The sequence below is a fragment of the Bactrocera dorsalis genome, chromosome 3 (genome assembly GCF_023373825.1).
Source record: "Bactrocera dorsalis isolate Fly_Bdor chromosome 3, ASM2337382v1, whole genome shotgun sequence".
NCBI classification, from domain to species: Eukaryota; Metazoa; Arthropoda; class Insecta; order Diptera; family Tephritidae; genus Bactrocera; species Bactrocera dorsalis.
Genome location: NC_064305.1, coordinates 83704563 through 83712838, shown reverse-complemented (window position 1 = coordinate 83712838; position 8276 = coordinate 83704563).

The window sequence follows — 8276 nt, the reverse complement described above, 5'->3', positions numbered from 1 at the left end:
TCTTATTATTTTGGTAGTTTAAAATTTAAGCAGGTGGGCAAACGCCTAGTAAACAAACATTTTCATTAGTAGGGTTTTTTTGTGGGAAAAACTCTTTCTTTCAATAGTTATATTCTATATTTCACTATTTCTTGACTTAAAATTTTTCAAATGGGTGGCAAACTTAATTTTTTGTTTCAAATATGTAATTCGAGTTTTATCCACGACAACTAAAAGGGTTTCCTTTCAAGGTTCGATTATCAAAGTAAAATTTTGAAATTTATTAATTTTCAATCATTAATCATTTTGTTTTCTTTTTGATCAATTCAAAAAAATTTAAAATTAAAATCAGGTGGCATCATTCCTCAAAACGATACTAATATTTTATATTTTGTTTAAACTTTATTAAGACTCTTTAATTTTTTTGATCAACTTCTAAATGATCGATTAAATGATAATTTTTAGCAATGATTCAAATAAAATTTGAAAATAGGTGCGCAACTTTGGTGAAAATTACTTTTTTCTTTTAAACCCTTTTAACTCTTCTTTGTATACTTATCTCACCATATTAAAATTATTCTTATTAATTTTTTGATAGGTTAAATTTTACGCATATGGCAACGCCACTAAACAATATTTTCATTAGTAGGTTTTTTTTTAAACTCTTTCTTATCAATAGTTATATTCTATATTTTCACTATTTTCTTGACTTACAATTTTTCAAATAGGTGGCCACACCTTAATTTTTTGTTTTAAATTTTTCGAGTTTTCCCACGGACAAGTTATTTGATTTTTCACTGCTGTGTCCGCTCTGTAAAACGAATTCGTGACTGATTTCCGTCACAGGCGATTCCAAATATATCAGCTATGTATGTATGTACATATGTACAAGTACATACATATGTGTTGGTTGAAATTGTTTGAGTCGTTTCACCATGTCGTATGAGTAACTCTGAATTGACATATCACTTTTTGAATGAATTCATTTGAAGTGTAACTTTAACTGCGTGTAACTTAAAAAATATGTTATTATGGAAAAACCTTTTCAACCAATTTCTGTAAAGCCCGAAATTTTTTACTACAATTAATTTTTACTAAAGTTTGTAGCTTTACTTCTTTAATATAAAATAGCAAAAAATACCAAATTCCATAAATGGGAAAACAAGCATGACTAAAGCACGGTTTAAATTTCTAATAAAGAGCTTTTCTACATTATATTCTGTTTTTAAGATACAAAATGAAACTTTAGGGTGCTTTTGCAAAAAAAAATTCACTTCAGAAATAACAGACACCTTAATATGTACATACAACTGGCATATATAGGTAAGGCTTTTGTAGTGACATTGGCTTGAGCTTCAAAATGTTGAAGAACCGTTACGTTAAGAAATATGCTTACAAAATAACAATCCAGAGTCTTCGATGATGATTAAAGTGAGTGCAACACACAGCGCACACAAAGCTGTTGTGGCCTTGTAGTTAGCGCGTTACCAGTAACCTTAGTGAGCCAATCGAGCAAGTCAAGTAAACAAGACAATAACAAAGATTTCACAAAATCAAAACGGCTTTGCAACAAAACGAAAATGAAAAGAAAACTAACCGTGCAACAATGTGAGCAGAGAGTTGAATAAGCGCAACAAATGAAAGTGAGTTTGCCCCGAAGATGTAATGACAGCAGGAGCAGCAATGACCTCAAAAGTACTTCTGTATTTTATTCGCATATTCTATAACAATAAAAGGAGATATACAAATTCTATTTGCTGACCATTTTGGTAGACTATGCACTCCTTACTTGCAAATTGACAAACGTGCCACAGTGTGTGTGTGTGGGTTTTGTTGAGCATTGCTGCAGGTGTCAAGCGTTTGAAGTGCACCAAAGTAGGGCAGAAACAAAGGAAGAACAAGCTATAAAAACTGAAACATGGCGATGGACGAACAAGCAAAGGCAGAAGAAATGAAGACGTAGAGGAGACTTTCTGAACAACAACAATAAACGCACACCAAATCAAGCACATATCATTCCTTACGGGAATTATTGACCAACTGTTGTTGCACACGCAACCGGCAGTCATCAAAACAATCCCACCCAACGCGCAAGTTGCATCTTTTGTCTATCCTGTAAGCATTTACTCCCACTTCTTTGCTTCTATGCGTATACTCCCCAATATAGCATTGGTACAAGCTAACTAACGAGATACGAATTTCTGGTGTTTGCTTTGCCATTGTGGCGCGAAACCGAAAGCTGCATGTAGATCTAAACAAAACAACAACGGACTGCGTGTGCCAGTGTTTGTTGGTATTGTTTTCTAACTGAATTGAACGGAGAAAGCGAAACAGAGGTTGTTATGGTTTCCGCTGTTGTTGCTGTTGTGTTTTCAGCTTTCGACTTTGATTGCTTTCAGCACCGCTGCTACAGCCACCGCTATGCTAGCATTGCAAGGTGCTCCTACACCCTTGTGAGTGCCATATATTATATATTGATAGATATGTTCATATGTTTGCAAATTTGTTGCACGTATAACTGTACATTATTATTATTACTTGTGAAATAGAGAAGCCAGAACAAATCATGTGACAAACTATTACAATAACGGTATAGAACTTTCCTGGTATGTTATTCGGATAACAATGGTCACGTGTCGCCAAAGCTATTCCGGGGTTACGCTACCAGCGTTATTGCATATTTGTGAAGGCAAGATTTTTGAACTGTAGTTTCAACTTTTCGGTGCGGTCTCGAAGTAAATTTAAACTAATAATTTTAAATTACACAAATAAATACCCCATATAACATAATGGCCTTGACTATGGTGTCGTGAAGCCAAAGGACCACTCTCGCTGAGAGGCCCCACCTTTTGCCAATGGCTCATCCAGTGCAGAATAAAGCAAGCTATGTATGTTTTGCTCTCTCTCCGTTATTCGGCTTCCATGAATGCTTCCATGCCAGGATGAGCCCAAGATATTTCACTGTTACCGCCAGCTGCAGACGATCATGTATCTTCCAGTAAATAAACCATCTCGGTTTTATTAGGATTGATGGCAGGACCACTTCTGACTGCCCAATTTCTTACGAAGCTGAAAGATCCCTGGAACTTTTCTTTGACCATTGACGGTACCTTGGTTTATTCCGTTTCAATCAGTCTGTCGCGCAGCGCGCCCAACAGCGAATTCCGTAACCCTAATGGCTCCTCAAACCATGACACGTCCATCTGTCTCTCCAGAGTTTTCAGTAAGAAGAAGGAGATGCTGATGGGTCTGAAGCCCTTGGCAACAATGAGCCGCTACCAGCCTTCGGGATGAACGTAACTCTGACTTGTCTCCAGAAATGGTATTTCACCTAATTTTGACCTGGGCTTGGTTATCATCCGATTTCCTTCATATCAAGTGTATAAGTAACTGCTGGACGGACTTGTTCTCAGTAAGTTTGATCGATTGGACTTTAGTATTTTTAGAATTATGTAAGTATACCGATTCATAATAGATAATCCATTTCAGAATCTTTTGAATAATACAATGGACAGAACCAACCAGCGGTGGTGTGTCGGGTGGGTAGAATCCGTTGAAGAAGAGGAACTTTTTTAAGAATTGAGCTTGGAGAGAACGATTATGGAGGGGAATATTGTCAGGAAGTCTCTTTCCCCTGCGGGTAGAGGTGACCCCCTCAAGGTTCGGGGGGGAAACCGAATATACCCGCGGTAAGGCATGCCTGTCGTAAGAGGCGACTAAGATCCTGGCCACCACTCCAGAGTGGTTCGGTTACAAGGTCATACCAAAGACTTTAACCTGGTACCACGGGGAGCAGTAGCTCTTGGAGGTAACTCCAATCTGCTCATTGGGTTTGGCCCCTTGTGGAGATTCGTGGTGGCTGTGGTTAAAACCCAAATCACGGGAAGAACTGACTTTATCAGTTCGAATGTGGAGTTGCATTGCAATCTGGTGCCGTGCACATCGTACGGTAGAGGTCTTAGATGGGCCTCGAACCGTACCAAGGTAGTTAGTGTGTCCATACCACACTGCCAATTGGTACTGAAAATGTTTACACAATTTTCAGGGCGCTGATCAACGCATTGTATTGATCCGTTGTGCTTCTGATCACCGTGGAGTTAAGCTGTCGACAACAGGATCCCACGTTAAACACACTTCACAGTTGTCAGGAAGTCTCTATCATCGAAACCTTTGAACCAAGGATGCTGCCACTAAGGTAGCGATAGAGTTACTGCTGCAGAATACAGTCTCCAACAAACAGGCGACTATCCACTTTGATAGCAGGTTGACGGCACTAGCCTTTAGCTTCCTAACCGTGCGTGCCGGGATGGTTACGAAATGCTTAACTTCAGAACCAATGATATCAAATTACTTTGCAACTAGCATGCGTGTCAAGCCAAAGCGGAATCGCATGTAAATGTAAGGCTGAGGAGGTGGCTAGCAGAGGCATACTACCCTCCTAACAGTATAATGAGAATGGGTCAGTTTAATCCTCTCCTCGAGTATTTTACTACTGGAAAGCTGAGTTTCTCGACCATGAGAGATCCAGTGAGCCCGTTGCACTCAACTTTATAAGCCTTTCCTAGTTGAGGAAACTCTAACAAGCCATTGCTTTATCTGCATCCATGAGAGTCTTAGAGAAAGTCCGCCTAAGGAGCTGTATGGAGACGAGGTGGAAACATCGCATAACTTCTTTTTAATTGTCGCGCATTTACGAAATCAGGGCTTAAGCACTTGGGAGTGCAAGCTGGCAGATATGCCAATGAGCCGGTGGGAATAGAAATTAAACTGAGGAAGTTTGTATTGACTTTTAAATTTGTATAGATTTATAAGATCGAATACAGGCCTTTTATTATGGCTTCGCAAAGAGCATCATATAGTAGTCCACGTGTGTCAGGTGCGCTGAAACCTAACCTAATCCCTTTGAGGACTCTCTTGCGTAAGAAATAAAGAATCATATACAGTTTAACAGCCAAAATATTATGGTAAGTACATAAAGTATTAAAGCAGATATTAAAAAAAGTAATAAAAAGTTTGCTCGTTATGTGACAAAACTCAAATAATTAATCCAAAAAAAATTCCTTTATTTTCGAGTTAAATGTTTAATACAGTTTCCCCTTAAACGCAGAAGCTCCAAAATATAGAACCAATATTATATTTTAATCCTTATTGCTTACTATTTGTGCAAGAAACTGTAAAGCGCAACTTCATTAACGACAGTTTTCTTCGTCATCCTCATAAAATCAATATTAACTCAGCAGCTTGAATGACTTCATCAAAAAATGCAACAGCAGCAGCAAGACAAGAGGCAGCGGACTAGCAATGGCAACTTGAACGACTTCTACACTCACTTAAACTCTGACTAAAATTACTCGACATTTATAGACCGCAAAGCTGAAAGTAGTGGAGTGGGCGCTCAGGCGAAGGGAGCGCGACTATTAAAAGCGAATAAGCACAACTGAGGACCGGACTACAACCGCAGCGATCAGCGACAAGCGGTGCAAGCGAGAAGCGTCTCAGCGATGCACTGAAGTGGATGCCTTTTAAAGATTACGGATTAAGTGCAAGAAGTGCGCATAAAATTTTAACTCGAATCTATCTTTGGATGTCCCTTAAAATGCATACATACACACATAGAGACTCAGCCAAGGAAAACGGTAGCGGAAAATAAAAACAAGGAAACTGAAAAGGAAACACCGACGCGATGGCCGAGCATATGCGATGGCAGCAAAACTTGCGAGAGCAACAACAAAGGATGCCACAAAAATAAGCACAGTAATTACAACAATTTTCAATGAAGAATTTCCGCATGCGAACGCATCGGTTCAGCAGGATGCGTGTGAGTTGAGGCACTTTGCGATTACATGCACCCGCACAAGGACACAGACCCACACACCAACGCTTACTCACAAGAAAATGTAGGCTAGAGCGCCCAATGCAACCACTGCGAGAAGGCAGACGGCACCCCTTTCAGGCCAAGCGGTCTTCTGTCAACCGCACAGCAGGACAAAAGCAAAAGCGAAACGAAATGAAAAAATATTTATAAACAAAGAGTGCGGCGGAGACAGAGCGCACAACAGCAAAAGTGATGTGGTGAAATGGCAAAGTGGTAAAAAGTGGGCACCAAAAGTCATGAGGTTATGCGGCAAGCGACGGCACAACAGCACACAGCGCACAACGCTCAGTGGCACAGCGGCTCGGCGACACAGCGACAATGACTTTGGCGATTGTCTCGTAAATTCCATTGGATTTAGTCGCCCGGCTCGGGGTCGCAACTGTGGTTCCTGAGGTCAACAACAATGGCAACAAAGGCGATAATGCCAACACACACACGGCTAGTTGCGCCCAGCAGTGTGCGCCTCAACAGCGGCGCACTATAATAAAGCGCTGAGAGTTGTATTAAAGTAGCGACGGCAACGATTACCTCATAAGTCGCTTACAGCAACGGCAACATATTTTCTCTACCTTCCTTCGGCACAAATGGCCAGCAAGCTGATGCGGTGAAATGTTGCACATATACACACACAAATATGTTACTCTTAGTATAAGAATAGTTGGGGAAAAGTAAATTCTCGCTTGTTCGACTGTTGCCTCGCCAAATGATATGCCGCTGTGCATTGTAGTGCCACTGACATACCATACACACACTTATAAATTAATTCCCAATGTTGCACATTGCAGTCCCTTTGCTATTTCTATTGTTGTGCTGTTGGTTAGGTTGCCTTTAATTTACATTTTTAGTACTACTAGTGGCTTTTTAATTTCAAAACTACAAAAATATTAAATAAAAATCTTGAAGCCAACTTCATTCCATTAACTGAGCTCTGAATTGATCGAAACAAATGGAAGACGAATCCCTTTCTGTTGATCAGTTCAGGCCGTTTTTTTCGATTGCTTGTTGTTTAGAGTAAAATGTTGAATCAATCGTTCGACCCAACTGGAGCAGCTGATAGCGGTGATTAATGGCAAGGATACATCTATCATGAATTACTTCCTTACGGCCCAGCTCTTAACTCGGACCTACACTGACATCAATTGCACTGCTTACACAGAGACAGCAATCGCCTAGAGGCACTCAGATTTGACCATTATGAAAGGAATTTTGTTCCAGAGACAATTTCAGACCCCGCACCTCGAATGGGATTCGGTAGAAGGATTGCAGAAGAAAAAATCAAAGCTCCGGCAGCTTAGCTGGAAGGTACCGAAGCGCCCACCTTATTGTCTGAAAGGGGAGCCAAGTGATTACGACATGTTTCTGTCTACAGTGACTGATTTCTCTGGCAAAAAATTCACCTCAAGAGAATATTACGAAAATCGACTATACAAACACAAACCCTCCTTTCTTTGAGAGAGGTATAATGAAATCACCTTCAAAACTATTGCATGTTTCGCCTATGTTTAATCCTTATAACCATGTGAACAAAGCTTTCAATTTAATGAAAGTATAATGGTTTCTTTCTGCTAGACCTTTAAAAGAAATTAAGAATCCTCGAATACCTCAATGCTGTGGTCCAAAGCTGTCTTAGAAGCAGAAGACTACAGTACCAGGCTAAAGAAGGATCACGATAAATAGAAGTTACATAAGGAGCAGCACAAGGGTCCATTTTAGACCCAGACGTGTGGAACACTAATTATGACGGAATATTAAAACCTGAAATGACAGACGAATTATATTTAATCGGCTACGCTAATGACATAACAACAGTAATCACAGCCCAAGAAACATTGAAGCCCGAAGAGAGCTGAATCAGGTCATGATTCGGACGCAAACGTGACTTGACTCACATAACTTCCAGCTCGCTAGAGAAAACAGTGCTATTACTGCTGACAAACAAGCATTTTCCTCTCGTAATAAGCATGAAAACAACTAAGGACATTCTATGAACTCAAAAATCTGCGAATTACCTAGGCATAAGACTGGACCCAACATTAGCCTTCTGCGTACAAATACAGCATGCCACAGGAAGGACAGAGAAAATCATCTCTTCTCTTAGTAGACTAATAGCCAACATAAGTGGACCCACAAAAGATAACAGAAAACTTTTAATGTCAACAATCGCCAGCGCCTTACTATACGGATGAGAGATTTTGGCAGATGTGCTAAAAAAAGGAGAACTGGCGTTATGCCTATACGACGCGACAGACTCAATAACATACTCAATCATTTTGCTACGCCGAAAAAAGCGGGACGCAGGAACTCCACAAAAAAAGTCAGAAAAATTTAAAGATTAGAAACTGATTATCCCCGTTGCAAATGGAGAAAGCTTCTTTATTTTTGTCGCATCGATAAAAAGAACATTTTCTATTTAACTGAGAAC